This window comes from Bos grunniens, chromosome 8 (genome assembly GCF_055505025.1).
Source record: "Bos grunniens cultivar Pamir isolate PY7600 chromosome 8, Bosgru_T2T1.0, whole genome shotgun sequence".
Lineage (NCBI taxonomy): Eukaryota > Metazoa > Chordata > Mammalia > Artiodactyla > Bovidae > Bos > Bos grunniens.
The window spans coordinates 85701514-85727137 of NC_141172.1; the positions used below are offsets into that span (position 1 = coordinate 85701514).

A 25624-nucleotide genomic window follows, 5' to 3' on the forward strand; every position below is an offset into this window, starting at 1 on the left:
TTCTGGCCTGCAGAGTTTCTGCTGAAAGATCAGCTGTTAAGAATATGGGGTTTCCCTTGTATGTTACTTGTTGCTTCTTCCATGACGCTTTCCATATTCTTTCTTTGTGTTTATTCTTTGTTAGTTTCATTAGTATATGTCTTGGTGTGTTTCTCCTTGGGTTTATCCTGTATGGGACTCTTTGTGGCTCTTGAACTTGATTGACTATTTCCTTTTCCATGTTGGGGAAACTGTCAACTATAATCTCTTCAAAAATTTTCTCATAGCCTTTCTTTTTCTCATCTTCTTCTGGAACCCCTATAATTCAAATGTTGGTACATTTGATATTATCCCAGAGATCTCTGAGACTATCCTCAGTTCTTTTCATTCTTTTTACTTTATTCTTTTCTTCAGAAGTTATTTCCACCATTTTATCTTCCAGCCACTGATTCATTCTTCTGCTTCAGATATTCTGCTATTGATTCCTTTTAGAGTATTTTTAATTTCTGTAATTGTGTTGTTTGTCTCTGTATATTTATTCCTTAATTCTTCTAGGTCTTCGTTAATTGATTCTTACATTTTCTCCATTTTGTTTTCAAGGTTTTTGATCATCTTTACTATCATTATTCTGATTTTTTTTTTCAGGTAGTTTGTCTATTTCCTCTTCATTTATTTAGACTTCTGTATTTCCAGTTTGTTCCTTCATTGGTGTAGTGTTTCTCTGCTTTTTCATTATTTTCTTTTAAACTTATTGTGTTTGAGGTTTCCTTTACCCAGGCTTCAGGGTTGAATTCTCTCTTCCTTTTGGTTTCTGCCCTCCTAGGGTTGGTACAGTGGTTTGTGTAAGCTTCATATAGGGTGAGATTTGTGCTGAGTTTTTGTTTGTGTGTTTGTTTTTCCTCTGATAGGCAAGGCTGAGTGAGGTGATAATCCTGTCTGCTTATGATTTGGTTTGTATTTTTGTTTTGTTTGTTGTTTAGATGAGGCATTCTGCACAAGGTGCTACTGGTGGTTGGGTGATGCCAGGTCTTGTATTCAAGTGGTTTCCTTTGTGTGAGTTCTCACTATTTGATACTCCCTAAGGTTAGTTCTCTGGTAGTCTAGGGTCTTGGAGTTAGTGCTCCCACTCCAAAGGCTCAGGGCTTGATCTCTGATCAGGAATGAAGATTCCACAAGTGGTTTGTTATGACATTAAGTGAGATTAAAACAAATATCCAAAAACAAGAAACCAAAGATGAACAGAATATACACATATACGTATATACCCAAGAGCAAAGTCAAACAGTCCAACAAAAATAAAGTACAATAGATTGACCCAGAGAACAAGGAAATAAAAAATTATATTTACCAGTTAAGAACAAAACTAACTAAAGCACAAAGTGGAAAACAAAACTAAAGCAAGGTGCCAACTGGGGAATAAAGTAATGAAAACAAAACTAACAAATATGTTGAGAGGAAAGGAAAGAAAGAAAAGAAAGAATAGATATCCAAAGTTAAATAGAGGTAGATGAAGAAGATTCATATACATTAAAGATTAACTGCATGGGGAAAAGAACAGTAGGAAAGGCAAACAAGGGAATAAGTGTAGATAAAGTATAATAAGTTTAAAAAAATTAAAAGTTAAAATTATAGAAAAGAGAAAAGGAAAAAAAAGGCAGAAAAAAAAAAAAAAAAGGAAAACTCCACAGAACTGCAGAAGCCCAACATAGATGCAGAGGTTTATAACAATAAAAAGTGTGATTGAATATACACATATACATATACACGCATAAGCAAAATTAAAACAGTCCAACAAAAATATAGTACAATAGATTGACCTGGCAAACAAAGGAAACCAAAAATCATGTCTACTAGAACAAAACTAACTAAAGCACAAACTGGAAAAAAAACTAAAGCAAGGTTCCAATTGGGGAATAATGCAATAAAAATAAAAATAACAAATATGTTGAGAGGAAAGATAAGAAAGAAAAGAAAGAAGAATAGATATGCAAAGTTAAATAGAGGTAGTTAAAGAAGATTTATATACATTAAAGATTAACTGCAAGGGTAAAAGAATGGTAGGAAAAGCAAACAAAGGAATAAATGTAGAAAAAATAATACTAGGTTTAAAAAAAATTAAAATTAATTTATCTGATACGAGTATTGTGACTCCTGCTTTCTTTTAGTCCCTATTTGCATGGAACATCTTTTTCCAGCCCTTCACTTTCAGTCTGTATGTGTCCCCTGTTTTGAGGTGGGTCTCTTGTAGACAACATATGTAGGGGTCTTGTTTTTGTATCCATTCAGCCAGTCTTTGTCTTTTGGTTGGGGCATTCAACCCATTTACGTTTAAGGTAATTACTGATAAGTATGATCCCGTTGCCATTTACTTTATTGTTTTGGGTTCGAGTTTATACACCATTTTTGTGTTTCCTGTCTAGAGAATATCCTTTAGTATTGGTTGGAGAGCTGGTTTGGTGGTGCAGAATTCTCTCAGCTTTTGCTTGTCTGAAAAGCTTTTGATTTCTCCTTCATACTTGAATGAGATCCTTGCTGGGTACAATAATCTGGGCTGTTTAAATTAAATTAAAAAATTAAATTAAATTTAAAAAAGAGGAAAAAAAAAAAGGAAAACTCTACAGAACTGTAAAAGCCCAATGTAGAGGCGGAGGTTTATAACAACAATAAAAAATGTGACTGAGAAAAAACAGAGAAAAATTAAAAGCTTAATTAGATTTCATAGTGCCAATAAAAACAACTACAACAGAGGGAGAAAAAAAGGAAAAAAAAAAAGAAAAATGCAAATGAATATACAGAATAAGTCAAAACATAAGAATAATAAATGTTTTTCTTGAGTCACTGCTGTCAGAGTCCTTTCCCTCCCTGGGAGTCACAGTCCACCTCACCTCCCTAGGACGCCCTCCAGCACTGTGCTGGTCTCTGGACCTGCTGTGGAGGCAGCTCAGATTCTTATCTGATCCTACTCCTCTGTGTTCTTGCCTTATCTGGAGGCAAGATAGTCCACAGCTATCAGGACTAGTGCGTTTTCTTTTGTGGGAGCTCTTAGTGACCTTTTATATATTCCATAGACACAGAGTCTGCCTAGTTGATCATGTGGATTTAATCTGCAGCTTATACAGCTGGTGGGAAGGTTTTAGGTCTTCTTCATTAGCCACCCTGCCCCTGGGTTTCAATTGTGGTTTTATTTCCACCTTGGCATGTGGGTCGTCCACTGGCGTTTGCTGCTGAGGCTGCCCTGGAGGGCTTGGGTTTGCCCTGTGAGGGTCAGGTGTGGAGGTGGTGCAGCTTCTTGGGTTGCAGGGGTTCTGGCAGCACCAGGTACTCAGAGGAGTTAGCGGCCAGGGCAGCAGGAAATATAGTACTCTAGAAGGGTATGGCAACCAGTATTGGCCAATACACTCCAGTATTCTTGCCCAGAGAGTCCCCCTCTCTGACAGAGAAGCCTGGCAGGCCACAGTCTTCAGTTTAGTTCAGTTCAGTTCAGTCGCTCAGTTGTGTCCAACTCTGCGACCCCATGGACTGCAGCACGCCAGGCCTCCCTGTCTATCACCAACTCCCGGAGTTTATTCAAACTAAAGTCCATTGAGTCAGTGATGCCATCCAACCATCTCATCCTCTGTTGTCCCCTTCTCCTCCTGCCTTCAATCTTTCCCAGCATCAGGGTCTTTTCCAATGATTTGGATCTTTGCATCAGGTAGCCAAAGTATTCGTGGAACCCTTAAACTGATGCCACAATCCAATGAAATTGCAGGTGTCTTAAAGAAGCCATTGAAATCGGAGTATTTCACCAAGATGGGACCAGGCTGTTTGTTCCACATAAATAAACAAGCCACATCTTTGCTTTCGTTAGCAAGCAGCTCTCTCTGAACCAGCTGAATTAGCTGGGTTGGTAACAAATGGTTGGAGAAGTGGGAGGCGTTGGCAGAGTGAGACTTGTTGGCTGCTTCCAGCAGCAGGGCCACGTGAAGACTGAAGGGGCCATGTTTTTGGAGGGCCTTGGGCATCTTAAATTCTGTCGCCGTGTGTTCAGACCTGTGCGGGCCTCTAGCCCACCCATTTGCCTGATGCTTGTGCTCAGACATAATGCAGAACGCATTCTTGGGCTGTACTGAAAAAGCAATCATTTCCTGGCAGAGGGCTTGGTCCAGTTATAAAGTGGCCTCCCTTGAGCAGAGCCCATGCTATCGGGTTTTATTAGGGCTGTGTTTATCTTGAGCCCCGTGGGAGTCAGAGCCGTTACTCCAACGGAACTTTTAGGTAAACCTTCAGGCTGCATCTGATGGACCACACCTTCCTTCCTTTCAGGACTCACGAAAGTTTTTCTCGGTCTTAAAATCATAGGGGTTTTCACTTGGGACCCATAGTGTTTGAGAAGGTTTTAAAAATTCAATTCCACTTCGGGTTTTCAGTTTGGAATTTTAAGTGTTTGGATAGATGGGTCCATTACCCAGGGTTGTGGGGTTTTGGGGGCTGGAACATAAATCTCGCTGACATTTATGTTGCTCAGCTTTAAAGAGCAGCCTGTTGACGTGTGCTGGGGGACATTTTCTCCCCATTACTCCACATGTGAGTCTTGGCCGAGAGGGCTTCCACCTCTGCTAGAATTAGATGCAACAAAACTTCAGACAGAGCACGCACCAAGACTAAGTCAGGATTCATATTTGCTCAGTGTTTGAATTAAAAAATGTAGCACAAAACACAACGACCCTTCAAACAGGGTGGCTTTAGGAGCTAGCAGCTGCCATGTGAGCTGTGAGCGGTAGGTCCTAATTGAGGAGGTTGGGGATGACGGTCCTGGCGGGGGCAGAGCTGCTGGTGAAGCGGGATTTACAGGTGACACATAGGTGTCCCAGGGGAGGCATGCCTGCTCGGGCTCCTACACCCACTGCTCCTAGTCCTGTCCCCTGAGCTAGGGCTGTGCCTTTCTCCCTGAGTAACAAGATTTACTGGTCTTTGTCATGGAGATTAATTTGCAACCTGAGATGGATTTTTTTTTTTTTTACTTTCCATTCATCAGCTGCAATGGAACTTGGATGAAATTTACAGCCCTGCAGTCCAGGAGGACGAGCCAGCCCCTCTCCTCAGCCTCCTGGACAGTTCCTGAACTCAGCAAGCAGTGCCTGAGGCTGGGGGTGAGACCACGGGGGAAAATTGTGTTCACAGCTGCCTTGGATTTTCCAAAAGCTGGGCTGGGAAAAAGCAGTTCTAATCAGGGTATTCGAGCCTACCCAGCAGGGCTCAAGGAGCTCACTCTCAGCTCATGGGGAGGAGGGAACTTGAGCCTTCTCTCCTGCCATGGGGCCCAGCAGAGTGGCCCTGGGGGAGATTGGCAGGGCTGGAGTCCCCGAGGGTGGTGGTCAGGTTACATAGGGTCCCCAGGCTGGACTGGGACTTGGGCTGTTCTCCTGGTGAAGGGGAGGCACCAAGAGCTATCACAGAGCAGACAAGTGGGTGTTGGTGGGGGGACCGGGGGAGAAGGTGTGGTAGCTGAGCCAGCGGGCTGTGATATGGGCTTGGTTTTCTTCCACATGGTTCCTGGTACATGGAAATACTTACAGATTTCACCTGAGCTTGCTGGCTGCTATGAGATGCCTGTGTTTAATTACAGATGTGCCTGTGAATATGGCCCAATGTTTCCACTTGTGGGCTATTGTGGGGTCTGGGGGAGATCCCACCTGCACCTTTGCCCCTGCCTGTGCTTTTCAAGTCTGGAAGTGTTGGGGTCTCCTAATGGGAGAGCTGTGAACAGCCGGGCCCCAAGGCCCGGCACTGAACATCTCCTTATTCCTTGGGGGACACCCTGCCCTGCCTGGAGGCTGGTCAGCTGATCATTCAGGCCCACCCAGCTCTTCTAGGGTGACCCACATACCTTTCTCACTGATGGACTGGCCAGACTATAGCCAGCATGTGGACTCGGCCATCGCAGGGGCAGGGGGTGATGAGAGGGGATCACACCATCTTCTCTCTGCCATCTTAATGCTTCATTTAACATCTCTCTGATGCTTTTTCTTGAAAAAAATTACCAATGCTTTCTTTGTAGCTAACTCAATGTTTAACTTTTAAAGTAGAAAGCGGTACCAATGACAGTCTAGAGAAAGATGCCCCTTCGTGGAATGACATGGACTGGCAGCCCACTGTGTCCTGGGCCCTGTGTGCGCCTCTCGTGGGCTCTCTCCATTCTTCACCTGAATTCTGCAAGGTCAGCCTTGCAGTGACTGGTCAAGACCACCAAGTGGTTAGCTCAAAAGTCCAAATGGGATGGAAGCCCTGAGGGAGCCCTGTGTTTGGGGAAAGACTTGAGTCAGGGACGTGATGGGTTTGAACTTGGCCTCACACAGAGCATCCTTTTATATGGATGGAAGATGGGACTGTCCTCTCTGCTGGTGCAAGCCTGGTCTGCTCTTCTTAAAGGGAGCCATCCTATGGGGACAGTTGCCTCTAGGAAATAGTAGCATAAAATCCTTTTGTGTGTGTGTGCTTAGTCACTCAGTCATGTCTGACTCTGTGACTCCATGGACTATAGTCCACCAGGCTCCTCTGTTCATGGGATTTTCTAGGCAAGAATACTGGAGTGGGTAGCCATTTCTTTCCCCAGGGGATCTTCCTGACCCAGGGCTCGAACTTGGGTCTCCGGCATTGCGGGCAGATTCTTTACTGTCTGAGCCACCAGGGAAGCTCCAGCATAAAATCCTTGACACCAGTGAAATTCTACTGGCTTCTTTCACAAAGTCATTTGATTCATCTGTCCTCCAATCAGACTTCCTGCTTGCATTCTTTTTCTTAGAAATGAATTTATGTTACAAAAGTAATAATATGAAATTCTTAAAAATTCGTATAAAAAGCATATAATAAAACATGTATCATGTTCATTCTTACCTTTGCATTTCTCAAAGACCAAATGTAGTTACTGGTAACGGTTCAGTGTCTGTTTTCCCAACCTTTTCTTCTCTATATACAAACTGTGTATGTTTAAAAAAATGTTCATATTAATTTTGGTGGGGGATATCGTTTTCTTTTCTTAATATTGAAACATAGATATCATTTACTTCAAAGATTGGTTGTATAATTCCTTCTTATTCTTTTTAGTGGCTGCAAAATAAACTAGAAGCTCCATTTCCTTTGTAAATAAACTGACAGTTGCCCACGGCGCAGCAGCACTGAAGGCTGCTGGGTTCCTCTTCCCTAAGTCTTCACATACTTGCTTCCACAGTGGGACTGTGTATTGTTAGCCAAGAGTCTTCTGAAGCCTGCTATGGGAGCCGTGTTTGTTATCACACATACATAACTTAATTACATTACCCATAAGTCCTATGGGATACAGAATGCAAAGAAATGAAAACTCCAAATGAATGCTCTAAAAATACAGAATGAGAAAAACTTGTTAAAACCTCGCTGTTGATTTAAATGGAAGTCATAGTGAAAATTGATTAGGGTATTGTATTGTTTCATAGGTGTATGCAAGCACATTACTTTAAGAAAACCAAACCAGGAAATAGATGATATATTTATGAAGAAATTAATATAAACAAAAATCAGTATAAACAGAAAGGTCCTGGGCTCTGCGTCAGCAGGTTGATTAATGGTGGTTCATCTCTGTGTTTTAGGTTCAATTAAAATATTTGTTGTAGGAATACATCACTTTTATGGTTTCCCACTAGATGTCATTGGCTTCTGTTGATCAATCATCTTCAAATCCTGATTGTGTTGATAAGAAAGTGTCACCTGATCTGTATTCCAGAATGTGGGTGTGCCTTCCTTTCATCACCCTCAGCTATAATTATTTAAGTTTTTCTTCCACATGGTTCCTGGTACATGGAAATACTCACAGATTATGCCTGAGTTTGCTGCCTGCTAGGAGATGCCTGTGTTTGATTACAGATGTGCCTGTAAATGTGGCCCTGTGTTTACAAGGATGGCCCAGAGTGGTAATTCATTTGTCTTCCTCTGAATGCACTTCAGGAAAGTGACTGCACGTGCAGTATAGTTTATTTAGAGGTGGGACAGTGTGACGATGGTTAGTTACTGTATATTAAAGCTATATACCTTGAGGTCATTTGAAAATGGAATTCTCCCTCTTTCTCAGCTTGTGTTTACTTTCTGATGTCTGTAATCATTTAGACAGTATAAATAGGGAGATTATGAGATACCCAAAAGGCTTTTAAGAAAATTAATCACACATTTCTCATTTTACAAAACCGTAGGAAACTGAGATAGAAGGATAACTTTTTACAATGTTAATTAATATCTATGCCAAACTAAAAACAAACATTAGTGGTGTAACCTAGATATTCCCATTAATATCAAGGCCAGTTAAAAAAGCCTTAGGTGACATCACTTTGTAAGTCTTGCCAATGTACTAAGACATAAAACAGAAACAAGGAGAGATTTAATGGATTGTACCAGATATAGTTATTGTTTTTTACAAGACTGTGTATCTTAAAAGCCCTAGTAAATAGACTAAAATAGACTAAAAACTTTTTAGAATTAGTGAATATATAGTTGGAAAAATGTATTGGAAAATCAGAAGCTGTATGGGGGTAAAATTCTACTGAGAGAAGCAAAACCAGATAAACCATATTGGTTTACCATCATACCATCAGAAAGTGTGTAGGTTCCACTGAAATAATCTAAAAACTTTACCAAAGGATATGAAATCATGTTAGAATAGTGAAATTTTAGAAAGCATAACAATTTATTCATGCTTTAGAAGACTACATTTTCAAAAGATGTCAGTTCTTCTGAGAGTAGCAAACGTTTAATCTCAGTCCACATCCCAGTGCGACTTTGTGGGGGTGGACATTGGACAAAATGACCCCAGGGATTCTCTGGGAGCATAAAGAAATGGTTAAATGGCCAAGAAAATTTTGAATATAAAAAGTGATAAAATCTTTACTATGTTTAAAAATATCTTGTAAAGCTGCAAATACTAAAACAATATGATGCTGCCCCCAAACGATAACTTCTAGTAGGAGGGGTGGGCAAAGGACACTTGTAAACTCACAAGAAAAAATAACAATGAACAGAAATTTCAACATCTTCAGAATCCTTCGAGAATCCAGAAGTAGATAATAAGCTTAATGATGGCCTACTACTTTTTGGCTATCAAATTGCAAAATGTCTTAGAACATTATAGTTTTATTCACTACTGGTAACTATATAAATTGGACCAGTCTCTGACCCAGTACTTTCACTTCTAGGAATAGTTCCTGAGAACAAGGGAAGAGAAATAAACAAAGATTTACTGATGGGGATGTTTAGAATAGGTTTGTTTGGTCCAGTTAACAATGAGAAACAGTCTGAGTGCTCACTAGCTGGAGAAGAGTTACGTAAACTTGGCGAGTTACATGGCAAAGTATTTTGTAGATTTTTTTTAATCACATTTCAAAGCATAAGGATATAGCAAAATCTTCATGATACAGTGTTATTTATAATGATATGGGAAAAAAATTTACAATGGAATATTCATGTGTTCAACTGGGACATATACAATGTTTGATATTCACCAGGCAGTGCCCTAAACACCCAGAATCTGTCTCAATTATGTAGAAGGATCCCCTTCCTTATAGGGTGTAGAGACCAAGGACGGAAATAATGATATACTATTAATGATATAATAACAAAAAGGTCAGTTTAGGAATGAACTCTAACCCATAGTATATCTAGTTTGGGAAGCTGGAAAGAAAGGCACCCAGATTTTAGCACTGGATTTGTCTGGGTCAAAGTTTGACAGATGATTTTTGTGTTCTTTTCTTATGCTTTTTCAATTTCTTAAAATAAAAGCTGACTTAGATTTTAGTAATCAGAACAAAGTTAAAAAAAGCACCCCTGCCCCTGGACTCCCTTTCTCAAAGTGCTACACACACAGTAATTTGCAGACACAGTAATTGTTGCTTATTTGTATTTACAAAAGATCTTTCACTGAACCCATGAACTGCCCAACAAGTACGGTTGCAAGGTTATGGAATTTAACCATGATATATTCTGAGGTTTTCTCTGGATTGTTTGTTTATTTGTTTAGGAACACTTCGGTTATAACACAAAGATGTGGGTATGTCAGGGTTAAAAATATCGTGAAATTAGAAATGGGACCTGTAGAATATGGGGGACACAGATCTGTATAAAAACAAAATATTAAGGTCAGTGTGGGAGGACTGCTTACTGCCATTCTGTGCTCTGTCCTCCTGCATCTCACCTTGGTAGGCGTCTCCCCCTTTTTATGGTTGGCCTGAGGCCTGCATGCTCCCTGGGAGCTGTTGCCTAGCTCACACTGGCTAATCAGGAATTTGAACCCAGGGAGCAAAATCATAAGAAAATCTACAACAGTAACGTCAGCATTCCCTCCTGAAAAGCGGTTATTTCCCAGCAGCTGGGGGCCAGAATAATCATCCCTGATTTCCCACCCAGTTAGATTTTCATAGACGGCACAGGGAGAGGCCCCGAGAGTCTCCGTCCCTCACTCCTGTGGGTCACGGCTGGCTGAATGAGCCATAATGCCTTTCACTGGTGTGTTTGCTAAAGAAGGGATCTTCTCTTTCTTTTTTCTGCTAAAAATCAGAGTGTTTGGCCAAGTCAGCAGTTTGTGGCCATGGAGAAAATCTGAGGATTCTCTCTGTGGCTTTGCTAAATTGATACTTCTCCTTTCACAGTCCCAAAATCCTGTGATATAGAAAAATATGCCATGTGATGGGTGGCCCCATTTCTTGGGAGGTGGGTCCCAAAACATGGGGGTTGGGCTGTTTCCTCGGAGCCCCCCTTCTCCCCTCCCAGGACTCTGGCCGGATATCCTTGTTGAAATCTCTGTAAATAATCTGGGCCATGGCAGCTCTCCAGGTCTTCTAAGAGATGGTTTCTCAGATACTTTGCTTTCTGTTTCACGTTTTCACCCCAGAGTCCTAAGAAGTAAGTTAATGGTAAGCGGGTTGCAGAGTAAGTTTGAAAGGTCTGACCCCTCTACACCAGATACCCAGGGTGGGAGTGGATCCCCAGCCTGTCCCTAGCTGCTGTCTCCTACCTCACAGCATCCGCTCTTGTTTGGGGGTGAGTGGCTGAACACTGGTTTTTACTTTATTGCCAGTCCCCAGTCTTCCAGGATTACTGAAGGCTTTCTTTCACATCCGGGGAGGCAGGCTTGTTTGAAGGGCTTCTGTGTATTACAGACTTGTTGCCAGTTGTGGAAACAGATGTGTGTGTTTTTCTTATTGTCCCCATGTCTGAAAGACACATGTTATTTGTCACTGGCTTCCATAAGGACACAAAGAAACATTCAGCAGCTTAGCCATGTGGCCTGTCTGACTTGGGGCACAGGATTGAGCCCGCAGCTCCCTCTTCACTTCGTTTCCTGGAGGTCGGAGGACTGGGCTGCCTTGTGGGCAGTGGTCTTCACTGGGTTAAGGGGCCTTGTTTTGGCAGAGAAGAAATTGTGGCTGGCAAGAGGCCTTGGGGCCCTCCCCTCCTGCCGGGGCAGGCTGCTGCCTAATTGCAAACACATGGGCTGGTTCCAGAGAGCGGGGACACATTTCAGGTCCTGCCTGGTGAGAGCCTTGTGTATTTCACCCCATGCCCTGTTTCTCGTCAAGGAAACTGGGGCACCACATACCAGAGACAGCGGATAGCTGCCTTGGGTGAGGTGGGGCCTCCCAAATGTGCCTGATTCGAACATTTTTGGTGTAAGTTGGTGAACACTGGGATTTGGTCGCATGTCAGTTATCCTCTATTTCCTCTCGCATTTTTGGCGAATGATTTTGAAGACTTTCCCTGTTTCCTTTGTCTTGGTATGAGCGTATTTGCTGTTATAAATAGACTTCTTAAATACACTGTATCCTGCAGAGAGTTGCCCTTCACACATGTTCCTGTGCTTCAGCCAAGTTTGGTTTCCCTTAGGGACTGACGAGGACCTCCCTCCCACTGCATGTGAGTTCCCAGGGGCCTGGCTTAGGGTGGGGAGGATCCTTGTCACCGCAGAGCAAGGTGTTATGGGGACCTCACAGGCTCGGATCAGACCCACCTGCTTTCAATGCCCACTTCCTTGTGACTCTGCCATCTGGTCCCCTTCCTGAGGTCTGATCTTGAAGTGCAAAATGCCAGCATCAGTATCTCCTGCAGGGATTCAGGATGATTGCAGGGAGGGTGTGAAGTAGAGTCTGCTTTGAGCTACTGTCTCATTATGAGAGACCTGCTTTCTAAGACCTTGGACTTGAGAACCTGAGGGCAGTGGAGAAGGAGCAACCACAAGCTGTGAAGGTCTTGAAAGAACTGCCATGAATCCAGGTGTATGGAATTTCAAGGAATTCAGGAGACCCAGAAGCCTTGTGCATTGGGAACTTTGAGTGTGCTGTGTGTCTGGGGTTTCTCTGAGAACCTGACTGAAGTGAACAGAATCCTGTTGACTCACCACCACCCCATGGCTGTGGGCCTCTTTCTTTTCTCTCACCTTTGATGCTGAAAGTTTTCAAGTATGTATCAAGTTGAAAAATAGTACAACAGGCACACATAAATGCTCCACCCAGATTCAACAGCCTGTGGTGTTATACCAGATTTCTTGCTCTTTCTCTCTGACCCCTATGCAGGCATTTTGTAATATTGCTTGCAGGGGTGTGTCTGCCGCTCCCCATGGGCCTTTTTCAGCCCTTTTTGCCTCTCAGACTTCTTTCAACCTCTGTGTCTGTTCTCCTGAGCTCCAGGTACCCCTTGGTTTCCCTGGTGGAAGCTGGTCTCATCTTGAGCCATCCTGAGTCCCAGCCCTCCCAGTGGGTTACTGTCCCTGAATGTGCTCAGTTGGGCTGGCCATCCTAGGAGCACCCAGAGAGCAGGTGCAGCTGCTGGCGACCTGATCAAGAATGTGCCCATGGACAACTCCAGGCCAGGCTTTAGGTGGCCGTGCCTGGGCCTCCCCTTGTCCTGGGCTGCATGGACAAGTGGTCGCCGTCTCCAGCGTGGAGGCAATGGGTTGGCTGCGTGGCTTCCGAGGTCTGAGTCTCAGTCCTGTCACCTTTCTGCTGGGTCACTCCAGGACACAGAAGGATCTCACAGGTAGCCAAGGCTGCTTGTGCCATCCTGCTCTTGAGGATACCTCAGGGGGGCCTGCTCCAGCCTCACCTGCCTTGATCATTCCCAGGGACCGAACTGCAAGTGTCTGAGAAATAGAACTTTGTTTTTTGATTTCTTGGGCCTTCTGTTTTGTGGACAGGACTAAGGGAGCCTGTATCACATGGCTGGGGTGGAGTGGGAAAGGGCTTCTTGGGTGATGGTGGGTATCCTGTGGTGCCACCCCCCATATTGTCTCGGGGTCAAGTGCATGTGTATGTGCGTGGTTCTCAGCACAGAGCTGGCAAAGGAGATGCTGAGTAACAATGCCAGCCATGCCAGTCTGTAGGCGGCCGGAGCTACAGGGATTCTTGCCAGAGATCAAGATGTGAAGGTCTGCTCAGCAGAGACGTTTGGGTCCCAGAGTGAATAGCTGAGACAAGCTTGTGCTTGACAGGCTGAAGGGCTTGAATCCAGGCAAGTTGGCCTGAATCAAGTGAGTGGACCGTGGAGGGTGGGAGATGTGACCAGAGGGGCTGCATAGGGGATGGCAGCTGGAGCTGCAGGGGTCGCTGAGTGAGTAGGCTGCTGGGAGCCAGGCAGCGGGGGAGGAAAGGCCGTTGGGACAGAGCTGAAAGCAGAGCAGCGGTCCGTGGTGGAGAGGAAACGTTTCTTATCTGACGGGGATGTTGGGTGATGATAACAAGCAGTGTGAAGACCTGTTGCGTGCTGTGCAGGTCGTCTTGGGGCATTGTCGCCAAGCACCGCAGACTGGGTGGCCTGAACGCCAGACACTTGTGGTCTCACAGTTCTGGCAGCCAGATGTCCCAGGTTAAGTTGTCCACAGGGTTTGTTTCCTCCGAGGCCCCGCTCCTTGGCATGCAGGCGGCTCTCCTACTGCTGTACCTTCACATCACCTTCCCTGTGTGTGTGTCTGTGGCCAAGATTCCCTTGTCGATAAGGACTCCGTTCAGATTGACGTAGGGCCCACTCTAATGACCTCATCTTAACTTGATGCCTTCTGTAAAGGCCTTCTCTCCAAAGCAGGTCATACTCTGAGATGATGACTTCAGCATATGAGTTTGGGGAACACAGTTATACGTAGATTGTGAAGCACTGGGCTGCATAATAACTTTGTGCTTTCATGGGTGTGAGGGGCGAGGGGAAAGGAGCTTGGTGACGGACCCTCCCCCCAGGACTGGATTGCAGCTGCTCCTGTGACTGTCCCTCTTGGGACCCTGTTGAAGCCACTGTGCCCATTCTCTGCTCTGAGTTGGGGACAGGACCATTAGGCCCTTTTCTGGACCACCCAGGAACCTTCCCTGTAGTGAGGGCTGGTCATTCCTCTTCACCTGTAGCTTGTTAGTTCATTCCCAGGGAAAACATCCAAATTTGGTTTTTCCAACAGTTTTCACCTGCTATAGCCACAAACAAGTGGGCAAGTGGATACTCTGCTTTTCTTGGATTAGTAGGAAGACGTCCATGTGGCTGCTTGGGTACCTTCTGTGGTTGGAATTTCTGAACTATTATTTTTTATTCTCTAATTGATAGGTTTTCTTGCATAGCTACTAGTAAGTAACAAAGTTTAATTAAAATTTAGAGGTCAATACCCTTGTCAACAACAGTTGTTTCTTTTCCACTTCTCTGTAGGCGGATCTGCTGCATGTTGCTTTTACAGGTATCTCTGCTTGGAAATGCCAAGTTTTCCTGGTGGCTCAGTGGTTAGGAATCCACCTGCGATGCAGGAGAGTGTGGTTTCGATCCATAGGTTGGCAATATCTCCTGGAAAAGGAAATGGCAATCCACTCCGGTATTTTTTGCCTGGGAAATTCCATGGACAGAGGAGCCTGGTGGGCTACAGTCCTTGGGGTTGTTAGAGTCGTACGTGACTTAGCAACTAGACCACCATGACCGCTTGGAAACATGCTCCTTCCCCTCTCGCTGTCGCCACCCCCACGTCTCCCTCCTGGCTTTTCTTTCTGTGTCCATCCTCTACAGGGCAAGGCCCAGGGCCCAGCTGCTCCTGTCCTCGGGACAGTCACCCTCAGCATCTTTTGGAAGTTAAGAGTTCCCAAATGCTCAGCTATAGTTAAGACCTGGTCACCAGAAGGTTTTCATTTCCCTGTGAGAGTCTCCTTCAGGTCCTCTTGGTGTCTCCAGACCACTTCTCTAAAATTGCTTTTGCTGCTCAGGAGGGATTATAGGGCACTGATCGGTGTCAGGAGCTTGAGCCTGTGGACTGTAGAGGCTTGGCCTTTTGAAGAGGAGGACAGACCCTCGGCATCACAGGTTCTATCTGGAAGGAAGATGTAGTGTGGAAGGGCATGTAAGTTTGGGAGTGGGTTGCCAGGAGAGCCAGGGTCCAGTTGGAAGCCTGGAGCATTTGTGTAAAAACCCCCAAAGGGAAAAACAGTAAACATCCCAGCCCTGGTACCCCTAGGTCTTGCAGATGGCCCAGTTGTGAACATGTGGAGGCAGCCTGGCTGAAACACTGGCTGCCCTATCCAGGGAAAAAAACCTTGGCAGACGAAACCTGAGTGGAGGGAATCATGTAATAGTTTATATAGCCCAATGTGATCCTATTTGCATGGAGCTCTTTCGAGTGTTCCATCTTTTCAACCCTGGCTGCGTGTATTGGAATTTCCTGGGTTCTCAGCCCCAGAGGTTCTGATTTCACTGCTCTCTGTGGGGCCCTGGTGTTGATCTTGCTCAAATTTCCCAGCTGATTGCAACATGCAGGCAGCCCTCTTCTGATCTCTACTCCCCTGCCTTTTACATGAAGAAACTGGAACTTAAGCAGCTCAAGAGGCCGGTCCAGAGCCAACCTCTCCTCGGTGCTTGGAATAGCTGCGCAGGAATTGAGGTTCCCAACCTCCCAGAGGTGGGGCGATGGTGGTGTGCCTCTCACAGTGGAACCCAGATGAGGCACGCAGACCTAAGGATGAGTGTTGTCTTTGCGATCTCTTCTTTTTATATACAAATTAACATGAATTTTGTATTCTCCTCTATTTTGTTTCTATGTTTGTTTTGATATTTAACATTTTCCCCCAAATTTTGAGTTAAAAAGATAATCCACTCTCTGGGAAGATGGACTGGTTTGCCATGTGGCTCCTGATTCATCTTGTTCCAGTCACACATGCAAGCACACACAGATACACACACACACACACACACATGCTCATGCACAGAGACATACATATGTATATACATATATGTAGACACATAGACACTCTACAAAGACATACATACACACAGACATAGACAGGTACACAAATATACACAGATATTAACACAGAAGCATATATCCACATACATAGGCACGCACAGATACAAAGAGGTACTTACACAGACATATACACACACGCACACACTCACAAACAGACCAGCACTCACTGCCTGGGGTGTCTCTGGGAGGAGATTGAGAAGCATGGCCATTCTCTGTACTGATAACTCTGCAAGGTGTCCTGTGGGTAAAGGAATCAGAAGCTTCATGATAAGATGGAAGAAGATGGGCAGTGACTGTTATTGTTGTTGAGTTGCCAAGTTTTGTAATTGTTTTGTGGCCTTCCCTGGCGGCTCAGACAGTAAAGCATCTGCCTACAATGCAGGAGACCCGGGTTCGATCCTTGGGTCGGGAAGATCCCCTGGAGAAGGAAATGGCAACCCACTCCAGTATTCTTGCCTGGAAAATCCCATGGACGGAGGAGAATGGTTGGCTACTGTCCATGGGGTCACAAAGAGTCGGACATGACTGAGCGACTTCACCATCACTATCATTGTGCTTTTTAAATTCTTGCCCCAGTAAAGGTATAAACTGTGCTTCATGGGGGGAACTAAGCCCTGGGCCAGTGCATCCTCACCTCTCCAGCACCCCATCCCTCTATGCCTTGCTCCCCACTCACTGTACTCCTCAGGGGGCTGCAGTAGAAGCTGGTCATCTCATCCTCCAGGCTCACCTAGCTGACTACTCAGCGGTGGGCATTTCACCAGAGCTGGACCACCAGGCCCCTCCACTCTGGAGCTGAAGCAGGGAAGGAGGGGTGGCTTCTTCAGTGTCTGCTTGGGCTGAGCTGTGAGAACAGTGGGGAATATGTTTTCTTCATGGAGCAGCAAAAGACAGGTACTATCCTTCAAGAACAGCTTTGAATAAACACATAGAGAAGAGCAGAAAGAGAGGCAGATGGGAGATTCAGCACACCTGAGAGGTCCTGTTTCCAGAACAGGATGCTCTACTGGTCAAAGTAGGGAAATGACCCAGGGTCCACAGGTCAGAGCTGGCTGGAGTTGACCTACATTGAGTTCATGAGCCATTGGAACTGAGAGAGACCAGAGTTCATTCTGCAGTTCTGGGTGTTTCAGGTCACCACTTTGGTTGGTATTTTTTGTTTCTAAGCTGTCTTGGTACATTCGACCACAGGCTGAGTGACTTGCAAACAACTGTCATTTATTTCTCACATTTCTGGGGGCTGGAAGTCCAAGACTAGGGTATTGGCAGGGTCAGGTTCTGATGAGGGCTGTCTGCTGGGTTATAGACTGCTAACTTCTTGCTGTGTCCTCAAGTGGTGGAAGGGGCCAGGGCGCAGCTCTGCAGGGTCTCTTTCCTAAAGGCATTAATGCCTTGCAGGGGGGTCCCACCCTTATGACCAAAGCACCTCCCAAAGGCCCCACCTTCTAATACCTCCACATGGGGATTAGGTTTCAGCACATGAATTTTGATAGGACACTTACATCCAGACCACAGTGCAAGTCCACTGGAGGAGTTGCTGAGTGCCCCTAAGTTCTGCCCCATTCTTTCTGTTTTCTCCTATATAAAAGGGTTAAGCTTATCTATAACCAGCACAGGCAGTTGTTTCAGATTCTTCCACAGGGAGTCACAGGAGCTTCCTTTGTAATAAATTCTTCCTCCTTCTACCCCAGCGGGCTCTGTTAGGAAGGATTCAGACTTTCAGTGCAGCCAGTGGGTGTCCAGGCAAGTGGGGTGACCCAGTTGGGGGAGGGCTGGCAACACCACACGAGGGATGAGTGGCTGTCATGGAGGAAGGGGGCTTGTGGGGTTTGTGGCCTTTTGTTCCCACTGAAGATATTTCAAGAGATGCTAGTGCACAAGCAGTACTGTTAAGAAAAATCGAATGTTTCTGCCTGATGTGAGTGAAAGACATTTAGCTGTGCATATCAAAGAATAGAAATCTGTCATCTTAAAAGTCACTAATGTATAGTTATGTGACACAGATTTGAGTAATTAGAGGATTTGATCACCAAGCATGTGAAACCTATACAAATGTTGGTCGACGTTCTTGGAAAGAAGTCAAGCTTTGAGACTATTTGAGCGAGTCATGACTCTTTAAAGGTTGCCACAAGCTGAATTGATTTAGTTTGGCAGAAACTACAAAAACAAACATGGAGTTTAGAAAAGCAAAGACTCATGTGATCACAGCTCTGGCCCCCGAGAAAAGGAAATGCTCCATAAATTGCACCGTGGACCCGCACGCCCAGGCTCCCTCTCCCCCACCTGATAATTTTAAGATCGTCTGGAACAGCTATAAACAAAAGCTGGAGACACTGAAAGAGCCTTGGCGGCCCGCCCCCTTCCCCTCCCCCCTCCTGTTTTCTCTCCCCCCTCCATTAACAACCCGCTGGGCTTGTGGTTTCTTTCTGCTTTTACTCCCTAAGTAAATCTTCATCATGGTAGTTAAACGCGGCCTTGACTTTCCTTTTGTTCCCACGGATACCAGACGGAGCCTTGGCTTGGCAAGATGGTCATGGGGCAGCCTGATCCAGAGGGGCCGTGGCGCTGTCGCCCTGGGTGCCAGCACTTGGACCCTGGGGACCAGACCAAAGGAGGCCCCTTCTTGGGCTGGCACCTGCCTGGTGTGCAGAAAGGTACAGGGCTGCCAGGGCTTGAACCCTTTTCTCTGGCTCCTTCTGGTACCATCTCTTTTCAGATGTGTGCACACACCCCAAGGCCACAGTCTTGCTTGTCCTGATGTGGCTTTGCACATTTATGTTGATCATGTGATCTCATCAGTTAACCACTGGACTGGCCTGGCCATGTGGGTCTGGGCTACCACCATGATCTCTGGAAATCACAGAAGACCTCCTAGGGTACTGAACATGGGGAGGTGGAGAAAGGAACCCACCCTGGTCTGCCCCCTGGGTCTTAGCATCTCTCCCCTCCACCTCAGATGTCAAGTTGGCCACGACTGAGGCCAAGATCCTCCCCAGCACCAAGCTTTTGGATGTGCTATTTGTCATGTTTGAAGTGCAGGTTGAGTCAGCACTCCCTACTGCTTGATAAAGGGAATCTCTCAGAAGGCAGCGGGTGCCAGAGGCCATGGCCTCTCTCCTGAGAATTCTTCATCTCTCCTTCAGAAATGCATGGCAGCCTCAAAGTTGTTCAGAAACATCAGTGGTCAGTTAAAATACACTTTGTCACATTTTCAGGACAGTTAAGGTAACGTCCACTAATACAGTACAATTTGCTAGTGAATGGTGATCAGTATTTCTCAAATCCCATTGATGAGTATCTTTTCCTTTTGAAGCTGGGCTTAAAACTAGTAACAAATGGTAAATGACTGTCTTTGTCCTCCTCCCCGGTGCCCTTGCTTCTTTTATTAATATGTAATTTGATTTGTTTATTTTTGGCTGTGCTGGGTCTTCGTTGCTGTGTAGGCTTTCTCTAGTTGCAGGAACTGGATCCTACTCTTCATTGTGGTGCCCGGGCTTCTCATTGCAGTGGCTTCTTCTTGTTGAGAGCACAGCCTCTAGGGCACATGGACTCAGTTTCAGCTCCTAGGCTCTAGAACACATGGACTTAGGTGCTCTGAGGCAGGTTGCTCTGACATGAGATCCTCCCAGGTCAGGGACTGAACTCATGTCTCCTGCTTTGGCAGGTAGATTCTTTACCACTGAGCGGATTGCTCTGACATGAGATCCTCCCAGGTCAAGGACTGAACCCGTTGCTTTGGCAGGTGGATTCTTTACCACTGAGCAACCAGGGAAGTCCCTACTCTTGCTTTTTGATCTCATGTTTAAATCCTCTGTGGATTGTCGTGTCATTTTCCTTGGAACATACAGAACCCACCAATGCTGGAGGGGAGTAGAGACAATTAACAGCTAAAAAATAAGCAAACGAATTGCAGATAGAAATAATGGCAATGAAGACAGTAATGTGAGGGAATGAGGTAGAGTGATGGGGTGTGGGGAGCAGGGAGAAGCCCAGGGGAGGTGGGCATGGAAGGCCTGTCTGAGAAGGGACTTCTGCATGGAAGCCAGGCCAATGAAACACATGTCCGTGTCTTAGGGCAGGAAAGAGCTTGGGTGGACTAGAACCATCAGGGAGGTCAGTGGCTTCTCTGGAAGGAGGAGCCAAGGCACTGCAGTGCGAGGATTGGCTTTTGCAGGGGATGGTGAGAATATGGGGCTTTAGTTGAAGTGGGATGGGCGCCTGCACAGTGGATTTGAAGCAATGATGTAACATTTTGATAAAGTTTATCTTTTGAAGGGACTCTTCTGGCTGCATGCCAATAGATAGGCATGCCATTGTGGTTGAATGGGAAAGTAGGGAACCTGGGTGGAGACCAGGTTGGAGGGTCAGAACAAGGATGGTGGAGGCTGGTGTTGAGGTGGGGGCAGAGGAGAAGGACAGAAAGAACTTACTTCTGACATGTTCTAAGGATAAAACTGACCCCTGACCAACTGACTACCAGGGGTTAGGGGAGGATGAAGCAAGATGGCAACTTGGCATTTGCCTTGAGCTGCTGGATCCAAGGTGAGGCTGTTGACTGTTTATTGAGGAGGGTTTTCTAAGAGAGAGAAGCCACTCAGTTGTGTCTGACTCTTTGCGACCCCATGGCCTATATAGTCCGTGGAATTCTCCAGGCCAGAATACTTAAGTGGGTAGCCTTTCCCTTCTCCAGGGGATCTTCCCAACCTAGGGACTGAACCCAGGTCTCCTGCCTTGCAGGTGGATTCTTTACTATCTGAGCCACAAGGGAAGCTCAAGAATACTGGTATGGGTGGCCTATTCCTTCTCCAGCGGATCTTCCCGACCCAGGAATCAAACTGGGGTCTCCTGCATTGCAGGTGGATTCTTTACCAACTGAGCTATCAGAGAAGCCCAGGGAAGCCACAGGTACTGGGAATTCTACAAGGTTGTCCATTATCCACTGCCGGTGACCCTGAGCACACTTAGATTAATGGCCACGGCAAGTGGATTTAGGGGCAGCCTCTCTCCCACTGCTGACTTGCTTTTGCCTAGTTGTGTTGTGGATTTTTGAAACCTACCTATATTCAGACATCTGGGTGTTGCCTAGGGAGCTGATGGTTTCCTCCTAATCAATGAAAAAGGGCCTCCAGACCTACTCTGCATTGCCAAGTGGTCTTTTAAAATTTCGTTGGCATCATATCAAGTAGTTTTGGTTTGCAGGGAATTTACAGGAAGACCATCAGTTTCTCGAAGGTTGACAGTTGAGGTGCTGTCACGTTTTCTGTCAAGAATACCCCTCGATAGCCAGCAGGCAATTTCTGAGCTAAGAACAGTATTTACACTGTTTATTTGAGGATTAGTGAAAATCCTGTAATTCTCTATGACCCTGTCAAAGCAAGAGGAGCTTGATTTAATGCCTCGGTCTTGAACAAAATGCACTCATTTTACCTGTAAATATTTAATGTTCTCTTTTAAGCACCTTTTCAGACCCATGTATTCTAATTGCCTTAAAGTTTATTTTTCAAACCATGTGATAACTTTTATTATGAATGAAAATGCCTGTGGTTTCTTTGCTACTGAGTGGGAGCTTATACTGCTCTGAAATAACTGCTCATCAGAGAAAAATCATTTTATATATGCCATGAATCTATAATATGGCATGTTGGAAGCCATAGATCATTTAAAAAATGTAATGCATATCATTTAGTATGGAAAGCGTCATTGATGTTATTGGATTTCCTTCTTGAAACATAATCTATGTAACCATGAACTTTTTCTTAAATCCATTACATAAGTAGACCTTCATGATTCACTGGGAGAATTAAATTGCTTTTGTTTAGTGATCTTGACTTAGAACCGTTGTCACTTCTCTGCATTCTGGTTTTTGAGGAGGTGATGTGGGGGGAACTCTGCTAGGTGGCAAACATTTGACAAGGTCCTTTTCAGGAACAACTCATGTCTCAGGGCTGCCTGTGCCTGACCAAGGGAAGCAGAGGGTTGTCACTGAAGATGTTGGCCGTGTGGGCTGATGAGAAAAGAGCTGCCCAGTGAATTTAGCGAGTGGAAACCAGCAGACCCTATATTTGAACTGTTTTGTTTTGTCTTTCAAATTCCAAAGCCTAAGTTCTTACTTTACTGCCTGCTATAGTTGAGTGTTAATCAATAAACTCCCCTTTTCTGGGAGTTGAATTGTTTTCCCACTGCTGTTGAGATCCTTGAAAGGCGGGAAGGAACCCTGTTGCTTTTATCTTACAGAGGAGTTAGGAGCACAGAGGGAATCCCTAAATCTTGAGGGAACAGAGTAACTGAAAAAAATGTGATCCAAGGTGTGTTTTTTGTTTTAGTATCCAATAGTCAGCTTTTTGGCAGCGCCATAGTCCCTTGGGGAGAACCCATGAAAGTGACTGGAATCTAGGATGACTATCATGCTGTTGCCCTCAGAAGGCCCCTTGGCTGTGACCTGGTCCCCCGGGCCCTATGGCATCTACAGGCCTGGTGTCCCTTCTCCTCACCGGAGCAGGCACCAGAGGCCAGAGTATGCAGGTGTCAGGAGTGGTCTTCTGTTCTCTAGGTGACTGACAGAGCTAGGCTGTTTCTCTCCAGAGGTGGAAGATGCCTTCCAAGAGTAGAAATATTGCAAGGTTTTCTTTCACTGTGGTTTTTTCCCCCTTCAACATTTTTCTTCTTGACAGAACATCTTATGTGGCAATTTCTTTTCTTCTGAGGGGAGAAATTGCAGTACCATTCAGAATTGTCACCGAGTGCCTACAGTGTCCAGCGGGTCCTCAGATCTCTTGTTCTGCCATCTTTCAGTTTTGCCAGTAGATCCTGCTCGTTTCTGGTGCTCACCTGCTCTTCACTGTGGTTTGGGGAAACCTCCTCCCTGCTTCCTGGGTCATGGATGCTCTCTTCTGAGGACTGCATGGCGATGATGGAACAACTGTGTGATGGGAAATCCAGAGAGGCTATTCAGAGAGCTTTCTAGAGTGTGCCCTGAACTTTTACTGAGTAACGAATTGCAGTGCATGGGGTAGGACAGAACCTTCCAGAAGGCTGCTCTGGGCTCCAGAGTTGGGTTTCTGTGGGGGAATGTTTTTTGACATCCCTTTACTGTGTGGTTCACAGGCCCCACAATGCAGGCCTATTTACAATTCACAAAGACCCTTTCTCGCGTCATAAGTTCCCCACTGCCCCATTTATTTGGGCCTTTTAAGCGTGTGGGTTCTGAGTGGTGTTCCACAGACGGCCAACCCACCCCAACCCAGACGCGCCAGCCCTAAACAATCTGGTTACTGTTTAAACAACCGGTGTAAATAATGAGCACCTCCATTACCGAGAGTATAAATACATTGAGACAAGTAAGAGTTCTGTAGAGTGAAAGTTTAGGTTATGCGAAAACATCAACAGCTGTAATTTGTAGGCCCTTGTAGAGAGAGGGGCGTGAGTGATGTAAACTGAAGAAAGCCGACGTTTCGTTTATGTGTATTTTGTCATTGTGCCAGGAGGCCAACTTTGTTATATTTCCTTTGCTGTGAATTCATCTTGAGGGGGCAGCACCTGCCAGAAAAAAATTTTTCAGCCAAAAGTAAACTTAAATATTCGTTATAGGTGGCTCGTGTTAACGAGCGTCCTGGCAGGGCTGGGTCTGGCATGACCAACTTTGGATGGGGAGCTGCAGTTGGTTAGCTGCTCTTTTTCTGGTCCTGAAAAAATAATTAAAGCAAACCACAAAGGCATGGAGAAGGACACGTGACAAGGGACCGCAGTGTTGGCTCCAGGTACCCAGCCTAACGTTTCCCTGCTCTCAGAGCACAGGAAACTGGTCTCTGTAAGTCAACACAGCATTGGCCAGGGTTCACTTGGTGAATGGGTAGCAGGAAGACTCCCTCTTTTTATTTTTTGGCCAAAGCGGGAACTATAACTTAGCTATAAAATTAAGTAGTTTTTTTTTTTTTTTTTAAACAAGGAGAAACAGATGAGGCAGAGAGTCACTTGGGTGTAAGGGATTACTGGGCTTTCTCCTCACTGTCAGCACAGTTCATGCATGCCCAGCTCCAAGCCAGGGTGTGTTTGAGAGGGTCCCAGTGTGGGAGACAGGCACACACACACACACGTGTGTGCCTGTGTGTGTGTATGTGTGTGTGACTGGCCACACACGTGTGCATGCCAGACCCTCAGAGGTGCTGATCCTGCCTTGTGTTTGGAAATAACATTTGTGCTGATTTTCACAGTCACTGTGAATTCACAGATTAGCTTCTGAGGCCACCACTGATGCCCCAGATACTCAGCCCAGCATGGCACCTTGAGGACATACTTGTATTATGATCACCTGCTTGGGGGCTTCCCAGGTGGCTCTAGTGGTAAAAAAAAAACCTGCCTACCAGTACAGGAGACATAAGAGACATAGGTTTGATCCCTAGGTTGGGAAGATCCCCTGGAGGAGGGCATGGCAAACCACTGCAGTATTATTGCCTGGAGACTCCCATGGACAAAGGAGCCTGATGGACTACAGTCTATGGGGTCGCAAAGAGCCGGAGATGACCGAATTGACTTAACATGCATGCATTCACCTGCTTGGGAAGATGTACAGATTAGGTGATCTCAGCTAGCTGTTTGCTAAATCTGCTACCATTCTTCCATGTCTCCACTTCCAGGAGATGAACCACCGATTAATTCTACATGTGTGCATACATGCGTGCATGTGTGCGTGTGCACATACACATACACACACAGCTAAAGGGATCGTTTAGATTTTAGTTGAAATGAGAATTGAGTGGACTGAATGCCAGGGCAGGCCATAGTCTAGAGTACAAGGGAGGCGATGCTTAAAGGTGTGGGGAATTCCCCTGGCAGCAAGGCCCTGTTTTAAAATGTGCCTGTGATTTGTTTAAGTTACATCTGGTAAATACATGGACATAGTAACAATTGCTGTGAAGAGAGAAGTTTTTGTCTTCATGGAGCCTAGAAACAGGAGATGGGATAGGCAGGGCCACACAGGGAAACACCAGGGCCAGTCAGAAGGCAGAGGGGAATGTGGGTGGGAGCTTTCACTGTGGTTTTTACAGGAAGAAATGGGCAAGGCAGGGTGAGTAGTCTAAGCAGGTGTAGGGGCTGCCCTAGGTGCCTCATCCAGCCCTGGGGTGGTAGAGCAGATGTTGAGGGTGTGAGAGCGTTGCTTGGTTTGCGCATTGTCCAGATCACAGTATGGGAGTGGGAGCAGTTCCTTCAGGGTCAGGTATCATGGCGCCAGATGTCAAAAACAGAGAAAATTTTAAGGAGTGATTAATACAACCCCTTCTTCAGGCTGGCTTAAAAGTCAGCATTCAAAAAGCGAAGATCATGGTATCTGGTCCTGTTACTTCATGGCAAATAGAAGGGTGAAAGGTGGAAACAGAACATGTTTTATTTTCTTGGGCT

The 25624-nt window shown here is 45.4% G+C and overlaps 1 protein-coding gene across 4 annotated transcripts in view; it reads left to right on the plus strand.

Moving 5' to 3' along the window:
- Positions 1 to 25624, plus strand: part of ROR2 (ROR family WNT receptor 2) — a 237504-nt gene that overhangs the window by 119253 nt on the left and 92627 nt on the right. For 2 of the 4 annotated variants that reach the window (XM_086315664.1, XM_086315665.1), the window contains exon 2: positions 4997 to 5111. The exons of the other annotated variants lie outside the window; for them this stretch is intronic. The gene's annotated coding sequence lies outside the window, so the exon portion shown is untranslated. The remainder of the gene's footprint in view (positions 1 to 4996; positions 5112 to 25624) is intronic. 4 annotated transcript variants of the gene reach the window in all.